An 18,550-nucleotide genomic window follows, 5' to 3' on the forward strand; every position below is an offset into this window, starting at 1 on the left:
ATGGAGCTATGAGGGAGGAGCTGACCAAAGTTCAATGGTTTAATTCCTTAGCAGGGATGAAAGTGGAGGAACAATGGCAGATATTTCTGTGTATAATGCAGAAGATGCAGGATCAGTTCATTCCATAAAGGAAGAAAGATCCTAGGAGGAGGCATGGGCGGCCGTGGCTGACGAGGGAAGTTAAGAAAGATATAAAGTTAAAAGAGAAAAAGTATGACATAGCAAAGAAAAGTGGGAAAACAGAGGACTGGAAAGCTTTTCAAGAAGAACAGAGGATTACTAAGAAGGAAATACGCAGAGAAAAAATGAGGTCGAAGGAAAACTGGCCAAAAATATAAAGGAGGATAGTAAAAGCTTTTTCAGGAATGTGAAAGGCAAAAAAATGGTTCAGACTAAAGTTGGGCCCTTGAAGAGAGAAACAGGGGGATATATTACAGGAAACAAAGAAATGGCAGAAGAATTGAATTGGTACTTCAGATTTGTGTTCCCTGGGGAGGACACAAGCAATCTCCCTGAGGTAACAGTGGCTGAAGGATCTGAACTTAAGCGAATTAATATTTGCCAGAAATTGGTGTTGGAGAGACTGTTACGTCTGAAGTTTGATAAGTCCCCGGGGCCTGGTGGTCTGCATCCCAGGGTACTGAAGGAGGTGGCTCAAAAAATCGTGGATGCGCTGTTGATTATTTACCAGAGTTCGATAGATTCGGGATCAGTTCCTGCGGATTGGTGGGTGGCTAATGTTACCACTTTTTAAGAAAGGTGGGAGAGAGAAAACAGGAAATCACAGACCAGGTAGTCTAACCTCAGTGGTGGGAAAGATGCTGGAGTCTATTATAAAGGATGAAATTACGACACATCTGGAATCGTAGTAACAGGATAGGTCAGAGTCAGCATGGATTTATGAAGGGGAAATCATGCTTGACTAATCTTCCAGTATTTGTTGAAGATGTAACTCTGAAGATGGACGAGGGAGATCCAGTAGATGTAGTGTACCTTGACTGTCAGAAAACTTTTGATAAAGTCCCACTTAGGAGGTTAGTGAGCAAAATTAGGGAGTATGGTACTGGGGGCAAAGTACTGACTGGGATTGAAAATTGGTTGGCTGATAGGACACAAAGAGTAGTGATAAACGGCTCCATTTCGGAATGTCAGGCAGTGTCCAGTGGGGTACCTCAGGGATCAGTGATGGGACTGCAGCTTTTTACAATATATGTTAATGATATCGAAGATGGTATTAGTAATAACATTAGCAAATTTGCTGATGATGCTAAGCTGGGTGGCAGGATGAAACGTGAGGAGGATGTTAGGAGATTGCAGGGTGACCTGGACAGGTTAGTTGAGTGGTCAGATGCATGGCAAATGCAGTTTAATGTGGATAAATGTATGGTTTTCCACTTCGGTGGCAAGAACAGGAAGGCAGATTGCTACCTAAATGGAATTTAGGTAAAGGGGCAGTACAGAGAGATCTGGGTGTTCTTGTACACCAGTCAATGAAGGTAAGCATGCAGGTACAGCAGGTAGTGAAGAAGGCTAATAGCATGCTGGCCTTCATAACAAGAGGGATTGAGTATAGAAGCAAAGAGGTTTTTCTGCAGCTGTACAGGGGCCTGGTGAGACCACACCTGGAGTACTGTGTGCAGTTCTGGTCTCCAAATTTGAGGAAAGGCATTCTGCTATTGAGGGAGTGCAGCGTAAGTTCTCGAGGTTAATTCCTGGAAGGGCGGGACTATCTTCCGCTGAACGACTGGAGCAATTGGGCTTGTATATCCTTGAGTTTAGAAGACTGAGAGGGGATCTGATTGAGAAATATAAGTTTATTAAAGGATTGGACACTCTGGAGGCAGGAAACAATTTTCTGCTGATGGGTGAGTGCCGTACCAGAGGACACAGCTTAAAAATACAGGGTAGACTATTTAGGACAGAGATGAAGAGAAACTTCTTCACCCAGAGAGTGGTGGCTGTGTGGAATGCTCTGCCCCAGAGGGCAGTGGAGGCCCAGTCTCTGGATTCATTTAAGGAAGAGTTGGATAGAGCTCTCAAAGATAGTGGAATCAAGGGTTATGGAGACAAGGCAGGAACAGGATACTGATTAAGGATGATCAGCCATGATCATATTGAATGGTGGTGCAGGCTCGAAGGGCAGAATGGTCTACTCCTGCACCTATTGTCTATTGTCTATAACGTCAACTTGCCTGCCCCTCGGATGCTGCCGATTTGCGGTGCTTTTCCAGCCCCTCACTTTTCAACTTTGATCTCGAGCACCTGTCGTCCTCACTTTCCCTCAGCCTCTAATCGTAAGAGCTGGAAGTATTTTCACTCTTTCTGACATATTACTCAACAGCATGATAATTTGTGGAATGGGGACAGAAATTAAGCATTCCCTTGTGTAAAATCAGGTTGGAGTGCCACATCAAGGTTGGGGAAGTAACAGTGAGATTGAGTGGCAGGGTGTCAGTTCCAGGAATGCAGTTTGTTCTTGGGAATGAGTTAGCAGGGTCAAAGGTGGGAAAGGCGCCCCTTGTGGTGGAGAAGCCAAAGTAAGACCAGGGAACAGGGGAATTAAAAGGAAAATACCCCAGGGATTTTTCCAGACTGTGTAGTAACAAGATCCTACTGTCGTAAGTTACACCAGAAAGGAAAACCGAAAGAAAACGCCAAAGGAGTTGATGCACGGAATATTCAGGCTAAAGCATTTCTAGTGGCTGGAATGAACAAGGACATGTTTACTTTTTGTTGGACATGTCATACATACCAAATGGTAGGAAAGTCACAGGCCATATTAAAACCAGCACCTTTGTTGCCAATTCCTGTATTCGAAGAGCTTTTCACGTAAGTTATGATTAGTGGTGGAGCTCCCCTTTTCAAATTAAAGAGGAAACCAATATCTGCTGATCATAATGGATGTGTCCACCAGATTTCCAGGGATAATTCCATTATGGGGTGTTAAGGCAAAAGGGGAGGTGGAGGAGTTGGTAGCTTTCTTTACTCGCTGTGGGCTATGCAGTGTGATTCAGTCAGACCAAGGGTCTCATTTTACCAATCAGCTATTTAAGTACATCTTGGATAACTTCGGCATACAGCAGTTTAAATCAAGTGCATCCCATCCCGAATCCCAGGGATTCTTGGAAAGTTGGCATCAGATGCTAAAGGCAATATTAACAGCGTACTGTCAGAATTACCCGAATGATTGAAATAAAGGCGTCTCATTATATTGTTTGCCATGAGAGATGCCCCAAATAAATCTACTCAGTTTACTTCCTTTGAGTTAATATTCGTACATGATGTGAGAGGTCCTTTGAAATTAATTAAATATAAATTGACAGGACCGAAGTCGGAGATCCACACTTGGATTATGTGTCACACGTGAGGGAGAAATTAGATGGAGTAGGTGAGTTAGCTAAACAGCACCTGAAGAGGACACAGCATGGAATGAAGCAGGTGGCAGATAGAAACTCTGAAACTTTGACGATTTCCCGTGGGGATGAGGTATTAGTATTGCCACCAGTGGTAGGAAATCCCTTCAAAGCCAGGTTTAGTGCCCCCTTTCAAATGAAAAAAGTGTTGAGTCAGTTCAACTATCTGGTAAAGATAGCAGAGATGACAAAAAAAGTTAGAGTTCGTCACGTGAATGAATAATGCTCCAGATACATTTAAGACTCAGGAACAGAGTTGTGGCCAGATGAACAAATTATGCAGCTTATCTGTATGATGTAGTGACCTTTAGCAAGTGTTTGAAAGCTCACATGTTACAGTTGGCAAAGCATGTTGAACGATTACAAGAAGCAAACTTGTTAATAAACTTAAAGAAAACAGAATTCGCGAAGGCAGAGGGGAAGTTCTTGGGACATTACATTGGACATGGAAGCTTGACCCCATGGAACACAAAGACGAAGGGCTTGGAGAAATTTCCACGACCATCCTCGAAGAAAGAGGTGCTTCGATTTTTCGAACTGCGTGGATTCTATCGGAAGTTTGTTCCAAACTTCAGCAGCGTATTGGCACCACTGATGGATTTACTAAAGATGAACACAGAATTGTGGTGGACAGAACAATGCCAGGAGGCATTTGAGGATTTTAAAGCAGGATTAATCACCGCACCAGTTTTAGCTGCACCAAATATTCTGAAACCCTTTGAAAATTGAGTTTGATGCTCGGGGTATCGTGGTCGGAGATGTATTGATACAGAAAGAGGATGATGGAATTGAATGACCAATTGGCTACTTGTCGAAAAAATTCAATATCCACCAGAAAAAAAATGCAACATCTCCATTATTGAAAAAGAATGATTAAGTTTAGCACTGGACTGACAATATTTTTATGTTTGTATGACAAAGGAATTGTCAGAGATGGTTGTGGAGAACGACATACCTCTCGCATTTTTTGGAATATTTAAAGACCAGAATATGAGACTATTTCATTTGAGTCTAATCTTACCGACTTTAACCTTACAAAATGTACATGTTGTGGGTCCTAAAATGTGATAGCAGATGCGTTAACCCCGATTTTATGGAATACGTTTAGATAAAATTTGACTTATTGCAGTGTTATATATATGTGTGCAGAATTAATATATATGGTATAGCTGAGATCAATACTTTTGTAATTCATAATAATGGTATTAAGAATTAGAGGAAAAGAAATGAAGCCATCTTTTCATTCTGCCATTTCATGTTTTGTTTTTGAAGTGGGGAGATGTTATGAAGCCGAAAGCATGTCCGGTCATTTTAAGACAGAACGGGTTTTGCTGAATAGGAAGTACAGCCAGAGATGCAAGCTAAAGTTCAAAATGTTCCACATGTAACACTGAGCTGGGAAATGGAAACCTGAGTTTTGGTTGCTGTTTTGACAACAATTCAAAGACAACCAAAGAGTTTAAATAACGCTCAGGATACCAGAAGCCAACAGAATGTGAATATTATTGTTTGGACACCTGGAAAGCAATCGAATTATGAGAATTATTGTATCGTGGGGAGTATATAAACCCAGCATTTTGAACACTAGAGGGAGAGCCACTGCCATCCTACAGCAGAGTAACTGCTGTAGAGCAGGAGTGCTAACTGGCCATTTCTAACACTCTCTAGCAAAGATACATGTTCATGTCAAACCTACTTGCGTAAAAAATGACCCGGGGGATCAGCAGCTGAAAGAGTGAACACAGCGGGGAAGATAGAGAATGTGTGGTCTTGAGATTGTGATGTTGCATGGGTTTGGGTTGTGATTGGGTTGTTGGAACAGCATATTTTTACAGAGTCTGAGTCAGATAGTAATTAGCTCAGACAAGAGGGGCTTGTATTTGTGAATAGTTGTTGTTTAGTGTTCACTTTTAAAGTTAAGAAATTAACTTGTTAATTTTTGTTTAAATAGTGGAATGTAGGAGATCTGTGTCACTCATATCTTAACAGTTTAACAAGGTGAGGCGAGCTTTTCTGGATGTTTGGGTTTAATTAACAGAGGGGTTTGACACCACTTTGTAAATGTCCATCCACGCTAACCCCAATTCCCTGCAGTTGGCCCATATCCTTCCAGTCCTTTCCGATCCACATATTTATCCAAATGCTATTGAAATGTTGTTAATGTACCCCCCTCAACCACATCTGCTGGCAGCTCATCCACGTACTAGCCCTCTGTGTAAAGAAGTGGCCCCTCAGGTTCCCTTTTATTCCTTCCCCTTTAACCTTAAACTGATCCCCTCTCGTCCTCGATTTTCTAAACCTTGGAAAAGACTGAGAGTATTCTCCCTATCCATATCCCTCATGATCTTATACAGCTCTATAAGGACCCTCCTCAGTCTCTTCCACTCTAAAGAAAAGGACCTACTTGCCCAACCTCGCCCTATAACTCAGACCAAAGGGTCCTGGCAATGTCCTTGTAAATTTCTTCTGCACGCTTTCTAATTTCATAACATCCTCCCCATAACAAAGGTGACAAAACTGAATACTCCAAGTGCAGCCTTACCAAAGTCCTGTGTAACTGAAACATAAATTCCCAACTTCTATACTCAATGTCCTGCCTGATGAAGGCCAGTGTCGCAAATGACCTTTTCACTGCCCTGTCGACCTGTGACTCCACTCTCAGAGAACCGTGCACCTGAACGCCAAGGTCTCTCTGCCCACTACACCCCATAAGGCTCTCCCATGCACCATGGAACTCCTACCTTGATTTGAGATTCCAAAATGCAAGACCTCACACTTCTATTTTAAATTCCATTTGCCATTTCTCGGCCCACTTGCCCACTTGATTAAGGGTCTGCTGCAATTTGTGATAATCTTCCTCACGAATCACAATCCCACTTATTTTAGTGTCATCTGCGAACTTACCAATCATACCTTGTACATTCTCAACCCAATCATAGATAACAAACAGCTATGGGCCCAGCCTCCAGTCTGACAAGCATCCTTCCACTAAACCCGCTGCATCCTACCATCAAGCCAACTGTGTATCTAATTGGCCAAATCCCCCAACATTCCACGTGATGGAACCTTCCAGAGCAGCCTGCCATGTGAAACCTTATCAAAGGACTTACTGAAATCATTACAGACTACGTTTACCGCTCTTCCCTCGTCAACCTTCTTGGTCACTTCACCAAAGGACTCTCAGAAATTTGGGAAGCATGATCTCCCACTCACAAGTTCATGCTGACTGCTCCGAATCAAACCCTGTGAAAGTAATGGGTGCAGTCAATGGTATGCTGTCCTTCATTGTAAGATGATTCGAGTACATAAGTAAAGCCATCTTCCTGCTGTTGTAGAGCTTTGCTGAGAGAGAACTCGGGGCACTCTGTACAGGTTTGATCACTTTTGTAAGGAATGATCTCCTTACCACATAAACCAGTGATGGTATCATGTGAATAAAGTGAAGGAGCTGAGTGTTTAATCTGTAGTACTGTGAGAGACGAGGAAATGGTGATGCTGAAACACGAGGAGTGGTAGCGATCACTTATTTCCAAAAAAGACATTGACAGGGAGAGAAATTCTATACTTTACCCAGGATTGATGGTTTGATTTATTGTCACGTGTATCTCAATACAGGGAAAAACTTTATTTATGAGCAGTGGAGGAAGATCATAGGAAGCATGGCCAGACAGATCATAGGGTGGAAATAGACTTGGACAGGGTAAGGCATACAGGTTACACTGAACAGGACGTGCACTAGACAAGATCAACATGAACAAGATCACCATTATTTGAACTTAGAGCATCCATTCATCAGTCTAACGTGACTTTCCTAACAGTTTATATGCCTAAATTAACTCTCCCCATGTTATTGTGCAGTCGGCGTGTGAACCCTGTACTGAACGTCAGGTTGCTCACAATCCCCAACAGCAGCCACAATATCTTCTATTTGAAACAGGTAGCCATTCCCACCCACTTCTGCCCTACATAGAGAACACCAGGCTGTCTTCTTGGAGATGGAAGGTGCCTTCTTGAGACTTTACACAAGACATATGGCTTCCCTGCTCACCTCGAGAAAACCACGTTAAAGTCCCACGTGTGTATCATAAGCCACGGAGCCAAGAGGAACACCGTGGAGCAATCTCTCTGTGCAGCCTCTGCTCCAATTGTTCATCATGTTAGAGCATCAATTAGGAGACAGTGAGGACTGCCGATGCTGGAGATCAGAGTAGATAGTGGATTGCTGGAAAAGCACAGCAGGACAGGCAGCGTCCGAGAACCAGGAGAATCGACGTTTCGGGCATAAGACATTCATCAGGAATCAGCATAAATTACCTAATTCTGCCCCCGTGTAAGCGCATTGAGGTGGAAATGGCATCCTTCTGTTCCTGTGTAAGTGGCTCAAGGGACTGACTGGCTACTTCCTCGTCCAATTGGACAGGGCCAAGGGCCTGACTGGGTTCCTGTTTGACAGCTCGATGTGCTGACAAGTGTGACAATGCTGCAGCTTTAAGGGGTCATTTTGTCCTGTTTTTTTTAAGAGAGAGATTGAACGATTGTTACCAAGCTGGCTAGTTAAGACCACTTGAGTAACAGTGAGGGAGGCCATCAAGTCTGAATGGGTGTGGCCAGCTCTCACAGATTAGGATCACTGGGTTTTGGTTTCTCAGTAACATCAGAAACTATTGGGGTCTCCACAAAGTTGGAAGCTTTAAGGAATGTCTCCTAGCTGATACTCTCTCTGAATTTTCTCTTGCTGCTGTTTTTAATTCTTGGATTGGAGAAATGTTTGTGGCATTCTGTATCTGAATATTTCTTTTTGCCAAGGGCTGTGTTTATGGGAGTTTCCTATGTTAGAATAGTTCATTAGTAATAGCTCCTAGATCTATTATTCTGTTAAGATGTCCAATGTAATTACATTATTCTAAATTCCTCTTTCTTTGGTTTTGTGTCATCTTTTGTGTTTAAGTAAATGGTGTTTTGCTTACCACCGAGTAGTTTGACCAATCACATTGCATCTGGAACAGAAACTTTACAATTCCTTTAAAATAAGAAAACATTAGAATCGCGGCTACTGCCTTCAAATATTTTCGGGGGGCTCTGGTGTGGTCCATCACACTAGACTCCTTCTCTTCCTGAGTAATAGGCTGAAGGCGCTGAATGGGCTGTCACTGTTCTTCTCCAATAGTGTAAATGGGCTGAATGGCTTCCTCATATTCCTGTGAAACCAGAGTTAGATGGTGAATGAACTCTTGTTTTACTGTGGCAATGTACTGTTACATGAATGTTACTGACACTTTAACAGCACAAGTCTCAATGGAGTCAGGGTCTTGCTGCAATGGACACAGACCAGTTCAGGAGCTGAGGGGGGAAAAAATGTTCCAAACATTGTGGAATCTTCATCGACCATCCCCACTTCTGATCTTATGGTGGGGAGGGTGGGTCGGGGAGACATTGATGAAGCAGCTGAATATCTTTGAGAAAAGGAAGCTGACCTAACGATCTCCGACAGAGGTGACCCAGAACTGAGATGATGAACATCTTACTTTGTGCCATGTTTGACACCAAACACTGGAGAGTTTACTCTGATTCCCATTAAGTCCAGCTCCTTGGTGTCAACAGAAGTTAATCACTGCCTTGATATCGGGGCCAGTCATTTTTACCTGAACCCTTGAGTCAACCTCTTTTGTTCACATCAATAAGCCATGATATAGGAGCAGCAACTGTTTTCTTCAAACAGGTAGGATTGAATGAGTGGATTTCTCTTCTCAAGAGTGTTGGGGAGCAAGATGACTGAAAGTATTTGAAGAGGAGGTAGATAGATATTGACCTGTCAAGGAAGTGAGTGCTATGAATAATTGGGTATGAAAAAGGATTTGAGACCAAGAACAGATCAGCCATGATCTTAGTGAAGGGTAAGGCAGCCTTGGGGAGTGAACGACCTGCCCCTGTTTCTGATGTTCTCCCATTCTATTATTTGAAAGTTAGTGGGTGTTATTTTCATGAAAGTTCTGTTATTGAATGTTGCAGTCAGGGAGACCAGAGGATTTTGTGAGCCATTGCTTGGTGAGGTATGTGGGCTGTAATCACAGTGAATCTGGGTCTACAACATGACCAACAAATGAATCACAAGTTGCAGAGAGGAGGACCTCTGCAAAGAGAGATGAGGGGCCTCTTTCATACCCAGCCTGGGCTTCCCAATTACATTTCCCAAATCACCTCAAACAATGTGGGACAGTCTTGAAGGGCCGAATAGTCTCCTGTGTTTCTGTGCACCAGGTTATAGGAGTAAGTAGCCTCCAACTGCTCCTGTCTAGCAGGTATGAGGGGCTGAATGGAACACAGGAACATGACACTGAGGAGCAGGAGTGGGTCATTAGATACTTTGAGCGTTCTCTACCAGGGACTAAGATTGTGGCTGATCAGGTTGGGGTCTCAGCCCCACTTTCCTGTCTGTGTCCCATTATGCATGATTCACTTCTCTGTCAAATATTTACCCAACGCAGCATTCAATCAATATGAGCATAGAGACAAAATAAACTTCCAGTGAAGAGAATTCTGACTTGACAAGTCCTTTCAGAATTTTTTGTCATCTCTCTTGTAGAATCAGAGAGTCATCCATTAGTCCAATCCGTTCCCTCCAATCAGATATCAAATCTGATCCAGTCCCATTTGCCAGCATTTGGCCAATATTCCTCCTCTCAGATACTTTTAAATGTGCGACTGTAACCGCCTTCAGCACTTCCTCTGACAGCACTTCCTATGTACGCACCACTCTCTGTGTGAAATATTTACCTTCAGGTCCCTTGTAAATCATTCGCCCTCTCCCCTTCAACCTCTGCCCTCTTGTTCTGGACACCCCCTATCCTGGGGAGCAGAACGTGGCTGTTCAGAATATCCATGCCCCTGATGGTTTTATAAACCTCTATAATGTCACCCCTCAGCCTCTGACACTCCAGGGGGAAACACCTCAACCTAATCAACCTCTCCCTAAAGCTCAAACCTCCACTCCTGGGACATTTGTGTAAATCATTTCTGCAGAAAACCGAGTTGTACGCAGTATTCTGAAAGTGGCCTCACCAACGTCCTGTACAGATGTAACATACCACCACAACTCCTATACTCAATGCTCTGACTGATTAAGGCAAATGTGCCAAATGTGTTCTGCACCACTCTGTCTACCTGCGACTCCACTTTCAAGGAACAAAATACCTGCATCGCTCGGTCTCTTTGTTTCACAACACGCCCCAGGACCTTATCATTAAGTGTATAATTTCTGCCTTGATTTGCTTTCACACAATACAAAAACCTCGTATTTCTCTAAATTAAACTTCATCTGTCACTCCTTGCCCCTTTTGTCCCATCTAATTGCGGTCTTGTTGTACTCTGAGATAATCTACTACACCACCTTTCTGATGTCATCTGTAAACTTACTAACAATGGCCCAAATATTCACATCCAAATCCTTTACATAATTGATGAAATACAGTGAACTCAGTACTGATTCTTACAGCACACTGCTGCTCACAAGCCTCCAGTCTGAAAAATATCCGTCTTCCTTCAAGCCAATTGTGACGAGCTTCCTCTGTATCCCATGTGACTGAAACTTACTCATCTGTCTACCAATCGGAATGAAATACTAGCTATGAAGAGAGGCTGAGTCGGTTCGGTTTATTTTCACTACAAAAAAGGAGGTTGAGGGGGTCCTGGTTGAGGTTTGCAAAATCACAATGTGTACAGACAGTATGGATAGAGACAAGCTTTTTCCCTGGTTGAAGGATTCAATAACGAGATGTCATACTTTCAAAGTGAGAGGTGGAATGTTTAAGGGGAATACACCTGGTCAGTACTTCACGTCGAGGCTGGTAGGCGTTTGGAATGCGTTTCCAGCAGATGTGGTGGAAGCAGGCACGGTAGATTCATTTAAGATTCGTCTGGACAGATGCATGAGGAGGTGGGGAGCAGAGGGAGACAGATGATTAGGAATTGACCGACAGATTTAGACAGTACATTTGGATTGGTTCAGGTTTGGAGGGAGAAGGACCTGTTCCTGGGCTGTAAATTTTCTTTGGTCTTTGTTCTTTAAATGAACACCTTGCTGAAGTCCATATAGACAATGCCTACCAAACTGCCTTCATCAATCTTCTTTGTCACCTCTTCAAAATCTCAACCAAATCAATGCTTTCCCATGCAGAAAGCTATGTTGTCTACTCCGATCAGCCCTTGCCTTCCCAAATGTATGTAAGTCGTGTCCCTCAGAATCCCCTCCAACAACTTACCCACCACTGACATCAGGCTCACCGGTCTATAGTTCCCCAGCTTTTTGGGTCACTGTTTCCTTTTCTAGTCCCACTCCTCCACTGCTCAAAACAAATGTTAAATGTGACCAGGTTGGTGATATGGCCGATGATATCGATCTCAGACTGGGTCAGTGTCAGTTTTAGGAACAAGTCAGACTAGTTTCTTTAATCTGCTAAAACAACATGTTCATGATCCAAAGCAATGTTACTCAAACTATGGTGGAAAGATGAATGGCAAACTGTTTGGGTATTGCAATTATATAATCAATATTTCCCTTTCGAAAAATGCTGACACACACACACACACACACAGACACACACAATCTCTGCAATTTTAACTTGAACGAACTTTGTCCAAATATTATTGAAACGTGTGACAAAGGAAAAATTGTGAGATTGTCCAAAACGTTATTCTGCTTCTGAAGATATTGTACTCACACAAGCTACGAGCAATGGGATTTCATCCTGGGAGAGTTTGGATTTGACTGAATTCCCTTTGCTTTAGGCAGTGAGTAGATTCCAGTGAATGCTGGTTAGGGATCATCCAAAGGGTACTACGGTGGTTAGCACTACTGCCTCACAGCACCAGGGACTTGTGGTTGATTCCAGCCTTGGGTGACTGTCTGTGTGGAGTTTACACATTCTCCCCTTGTCTGCGTGAACTTATAATGGGTGATCCAGTTTCCTACCACAAACTGTGTAGGTTCGGTGGATTGGTCATGCTAAATTGTCTGTAGTGTTCAGGGATTTCTAGGTTAGGTGAATTAGTCAGGGGTAAATATAGGGAAATGGTTTGGGAAGGTTGGTATAGACTTGTTGGGCCGAAGGGCCTGTGTCAACACTGCAGGGATTCAATAAAAATAAGAATGGTAATGAAGGTAATGCCCAATGAAGGGTCTCAATTAGATATTTATTACTGAACACCAGAGACGAAGGAAGAGCTTAATTTCTGGTCACAAAACATCGATCACTCTTACCCAACTCTAATGTGCGACTCCCCTCTTCCTGGCCGCTGATTACTGTCCAGCCTCTCCTCCCCACTGACTGTGTCTGCAATCTGTCCCTCCTCCCCCAAACCACACAAGGCAAACCAAGCTCAGGGTCTTTGTGATAATCAAGGCCGGAGTGTGCAGGCCTCCTGGAGAGGGATGGGCACTTTAAAATTGAAGGGGGAGGGGGCGGTGACATTAATATCACTCACTGGGCTGAGGGGTGGCTGATGGAGTTTAATTTGGATTAATGCGAGGTACTGGATTTGGTAAATCAAACAACAGCAGGACCTGTACAATTAAAAGTAGAGCCTTTGGCAGTGCTGTAGTACAGAAACCTAGGCCGTCAGGTTTAATTCTTTAAAATTTGCATCTCATATAGATAGTGTGGTTAAGAAAGTGTTTAACACACTTGTCTTCATTGGTCAGACCTTTGAGTATCAGAGTGGGGATGTCATGTTGTGGTTGTACAGGACATTGGTGAGACCTCTTCTGGAATACTGTGTCCAGTCTGGTCATCCTGCCCGCTCATTCCATAGGCACACCACCCTCTGGGTGAAACAGCTGCCCCTTAGGTCACTTTTAAATATTTCCCCTCTCACCTTAAGCCTATGTCCTCTAGTTTTGGACTCCCCATACCCTTAGAAAATACCTTGACTATTCTCTTTGATATTACTGACGTTGATATTATTAAGTTGGAGAGGATTGAGAAGACATTAACCTGGATGTTGCTGGGAAAGTAGGGAGTGAGCTATAAGGAGAGGCTGGATCGGCTGGGACTTTTTTCACTGAAGAATAGTTTCAGTATCTGAGATGTTTATTGGGGGAGGTGGAGGAGGCAGTCTCGGTGCTCCTTTCCTGGGAAGTGGTGGTGACGATGTGATGTGAGCCCACCATTTGTACCAGCTCGACACAAAAGGGAGATGGCATCAGGGCCACAGCTTCTAAGTTGTGCCGGGAGGAAACAGAACTGCCAGTGGGTTTAAAGTGAGAATTGCCCTTCACTGAACATTGCTCCTTACTCGGTCGGTGGGACGTGGATGTTTCAGAATCTCCACACGAGACGTCCCGGTCCTCTCCGGCTTGTACCAGGGTCCTCCCCAGATGGCGGTGGGGGGTGGGGGGGGGGGTGAGGGAACGGATATCGGGCACTCCACCACCTGGCTTGGCCCTTTCTGTCTTTTTCCAGGCTCTTTCGCCTGGAATGGGAGGAAGAGAGGGAGGGAGGGAGGGAGGGAGTGGGTGTGGTCCTACTGTTAGTGTGAGTATCGGTGTGGAGGGGGTCATAGTGAGGTGTCCGGAGGGAGTCAGTCCACAGTGTTGATTCCATGCAGTGTTATTAGTGTGGGGGTGAAGTGGAGGGAGGGGGGGAGAGAGAGAGAGAGACAGAGACAGAGACAGAGACAGAGAGAGAAGGTGCAGCATGAGGCAGTGAGAGTGGTGGACCATGAGCCTTGTTCGGTGGTTGGTGCTATAACAGATATACCGTGAGTGTGAGGGAGGTGAGAGAATACAGTGACCCTTATCCTGACAGAGTGGGGGAGGTAATTGATGCTTGTCCTGTATTGCTGGACATTTCTTCAGACCCCAGATACTGCACTGAGCTGGGTGGGGAGCTCAGACCATGCTCGGTGGGTCTGGTGGTATGTCCCCCTCTGGGAAGAGAATGGTCCCCCTCTGTACTAGCCCAGCCACCAGGACCTCCGTACCCCTGTTGACAAACCATGGTGTAATTGCCCCTTATTTGCCAGGCTCGGGGTAAACTGTCCAGGGCAGGTCCAAACTGAGAAAGCTCAACCATGTGCCCATTGGCCTTTTAAAGATGGCCCCAGTGTCAGGGATCACGGAATATCCAGGGGCATCTGGGTGATGGTGAGTACCTCAAGCCATGAAGGACTCCATTTACAAAGCTGGAGAACAAATGCTCATCCAAAACTCTCCATCATCTGACCTCACAACAATATCCCATTTTCCCATTTTTCCTGGGAAGGCTGGCTCATGTTTCAGGATGTTATCGAAGTGTCCAGCTTTCAGTATTCTGCAACCTGGGAACACATCCTTCCATGACACTGTCTCTCAATCTCCCTCTCACTGTCTATACCCCAAACCCCTCCCATGTGATGATATTTAAACTGATTCCCCCGCTTGGTCTCTCTGGCAGTGATGTTCACACACACAGCACCCCCTTGTCAGGGCACAATGGAGACATGGAGCTGTAAATGGGTGGGAGCTGCACATCCTGTCAGTTCCAGCATGGGCTGCAACTTTCCCCACACTGGGCAGGGATCGAATACAGTATTACTGAGGAATGCACTGGGGTGGGGTACACAGTCCTATATGCTGGGAGGGTAACTTTTCCTGGGGTACAGATCAATGTACTGGGGTGGGATACACAGTCCTACATGCTGGGAGGGTAACTGTTCCTGGGTTACAGATCAATGTACTGGGGTGGTGTACACAGTCCTACATGCTGGGAGGGTAACTGTTCCTGGGTTACAGATCAATGTACTGGGGTGGTGTACACAGTCCTACATACTGGGAGGGTAACTGCTCCTGGATTACAGATCAATGCACTGGGGTGGGGTACACAATCCTACATACTGGGAGGGTAACTGCTCCTGGGTTACAGATCAATGTACTGGGGTGGTGTACACAGTCCTACATGCTGCGAGGGTAACTGCTTCTGGATTACAGATCAATGCACTGGGGTGGGGTACACAATCCTACATACTGGGAGGGTAACTGCTCCTGGGTTACAGATCAATGTACTGGGGTGGTGTACACAGTCCTACATGCTGCGAGGGTAACTGCTCCTGGGTTACAGATCAATGCACTGGGTGGTGTACACAGTCCTACATGCTGGAGGGTAACTGCTCCTGGGTTAGAGATCAATGCACTGGGGTGGGATACACAGTCCTACATGCTGGGAGGGTAACTGCTCCTGGGTTACAGATCAATGCACTGGGGTGATGTACACAGTCCTACATGCTGGGAGGGTAACTGCTCCTGGGTTACAGATCAATGTACTGGGGTGGTGTACACAGTCCTACATGCTGGGAGGGTAACTGCTCCTGGGTTACAGATCAATGCACTGGGGTGATGTACACAGTCCTACATGCTGGGAGGGTAACTGCTCCTGGGTTACAGATCAATGCACTGGGGTGATGTACACAGTCCTACATGCTGGGAGGGTAACTGCTCCTGGGTTACAGATCAATGTACTGGGGTGGTGTACACAGTCCTACATGCTGGGAGGGTAACTGCTCCTGGGTTACAGATCAATGTACTGGGGTGATGTACGCAGTCCTACATGCTGGGAGGGTAACTGCTCCTGGGTTACAGATCAATGTACTGGGGTGGTGTACACAGTCCTACATGCTGGGAGGGTAACTGCTCCTGGGTTACAGATCAATGCACTGGGGTGATGTACACAGTCCTACATGCTGGGAGGGTAACTGCTCCTGGGTTACAGATCAATGCACTGGGGTGATGTACACAGTCCTACATGCTGGGAGGGTAACTGCTCCTGGGATACAGATCAATGTACTGGGGTGGTGTACACAGTCCTACATACTGGGATGGTAACTGCTCCTGGTTTACAGATCAATGCACGGGTGATCACTGCACAGTTCCCTGTGCTGGTCACTCATTCTGGTTGAAGTTTATAGATAATACAATGATGTGGTCTGTGCAGTTCCTTATGCTGGATGGATATTTGTTTCAGGTTCACACATTAGTGCCCTGCTGTGGTCTACACAGCTCCCTGTGCTGGACAGATATCTAGTCCGGGTTTATATATCAATGCACTGCTATGGTCTACACAGCTCCCCGTCCTGGACAGATATCTAGTCCGGGTTTATAGATCAATGCACTGCTGTGGTCTGCGCAGTGTTCCACTCTGGACAGATTGCTGGATTGTATTGACCAGTGTAATGGATGAATCTGTCCAGATTGCTGGGTTGTACTGAGCAGGACACTGGCTTGTTCTGTACAGTGTTCCACAGTGAACAGATATCTCCTCTGGGTATATGGTGTCTGGGCTGGTTCTGGGAGGTGGATTGAGAATGTGGTATATCTAACCATTTCAGCTGATCTGGCAATGCCTTTAGTTCCCATTCCTGTGATTGGACGCTCCGTCTCACACCCCATTAATGTTACAGTGTGTCCAGGCACAGTACATCGTGTTGGTGGGGTGGGGAGGGGGTAAAGGTCATGGACAGGTCAAGGGGTTCCCCGGAACGTCCTGTCCTCAACATTCTATAACTGTCATTCTCCGGAACGTTCTGTCCCTGACATTCTATAACTGACATTCCCCGCAACGTCCTGTCCTCAACATTCTATAACTGTCATTCCCTTGAACGTTCTGTCCACAACATTCTATAACTGACATTCCCCGAACGTTCTGTCCTCAACATTCTATAACTGTCATTCCCTTGAACGTTCTGTCCACAACATTCTATAACTGACATTCCCCGAACGTTCTGTCCACAACATTCTATAACTGACATTCCCCGGAACGTTCTGTCCCTGACATTCTATAACTGACATTCCCCGGAACGTTCTGTCCCCAACATTCTATAACTGACATTCCCCGGAACGTTCTGTCCCCGACATTCTATAACTGACATTCCCCGAACGTTCTGTCCCCGACATTCTATAACTGCCATTCCCCGGAACGTTCTGTCCCTGACATTGTTTGTGAACGGCCGGACGTCAGTGAATTGAACAAACGATAAGATCCCGAGGGAAGAGATCCCGTTCCAGGGAGAAGGAGACACTGTTCCGAAGGCCCCTCAGGCAGTTAAAGGGGTGAATACGTTTTCCCTGCGTTTACATTTCTTCACGACACAGGATCGACCACAATTTAGACCAAAATACAGGAATTCCCAAACTCCGTTTGTCTTCAGGAAACTGGGAGAGAATCCCTCAGGACAGCAACGTTTCCACCCTCCGTATTAGGAACTGGGAAGGAGTGACCTATATCTGCTCTCGAGTGATCGAGTGTGTGGGAATGTTCTAGAAACCATCTGTCCTTATGGATGTGTCTCTGTGTGTTTGGGGAGGGAGGGATTCTTGTGGTTTATGTCACATTTTTGTCAGTAATTCCGACCTTCCCATCTGTTATTCCAGCTCCAATTATTTTAATAAATCCCTGAATACAGGGACACATTTGAAAATCTCACTGGGTCCCCGATCAAACGGGTCCCTTTGCCTCCAGGCTGATGGATAATGGGTTTGTTTTCTTTCCTCACAGTTAACGTAGTGACCATCTACGTCCTGCTTTATAAAGATTGTGGATTGTCTCCATGTGTCAGACGTTACCTGGGGGCCATGGCAGCGGCGGATCTCCTGGTCATTATCCTCGACCTGATCCTGAGACACATTCCCATTGTTTATCGGGGACAGTTTTATTTCCTGGAGGACTCCGTCCCGGTGTGTAATATCCACGCCGTCCTGCTTTATGCAGCCACTGACTGCTCTGTCTGGTTCACCGTCACTTTCACCTTTGATCGGTTTGTGGCCATTTGTTGCCAGAAGCTGAAAAGTAAATATTGCAGTGAGAAAACGGCGGCTGTGGTTCTGGGAGCAGTGACTGTGCTGAGCTGTTTAAAGAACATTTCCTGTTATTTTATGCTCGAGGCTCGGTATTGGCTGGTGAACCGCCCCTGGTTTTGTGCTATAACAGACGCTGTTCGATTCTCCAGTGTCTGGGTCACAATCGAGTTCCTCCACCACATTCTAACCCCGTGTGTCCCATTTCTCCTGATTCTGCTGCTCAATGTTCTCACCGTCAGACACATTATAGTGACCAGCAGAGCCCGCAGGAGACTCCGCGCTCACACCAATGGGGACGCTCAGTCTGACACTG

General features: G+C 45.2%; 1 long non-coding RNA gene across 1 annotated transcript; it reads right to left on the reverse strand.

Moving 5' to 3' along the window:
* Nucleotides 1–6,970: 6,970 nt before the first annotated feature.
* LOC140471629 (uncharacterized) lies at nucleotides 6,971–18,213 on the reverse strand. The gene is made up of 2 exons (XR_011957118.1): nucleotides 18,004–18,213; nucleotides 6,971–8,611 (listed from the first exon to the last, which is right to left on the reverse strand). It is a non-coding gene; the product is annotated as an uncharacterized lncRNA (long non-coding RNA).
* Nucleotides 18,214–18,550: the final 337 nt, after the last annotated feature.

Source organism: Chiloscyllium punctatum, unplaced genomic scaffold (genome assembly GCF_047496795.1).
Source record: "Chiloscyllium punctatum isolate Juve2018m unplaced genomic scaffold, sChiPun1.3 scaffold_133, whole genome shotgun sequence".
NCBI classification, from domain to species: domain Eukaryota; kingdom Metazoa; phylum Chordata; class Chondrichthyes; order Orectolobiformes; family Hemiscylliidae; genus Chiloscyllium; species Chiloscyllium punctatum.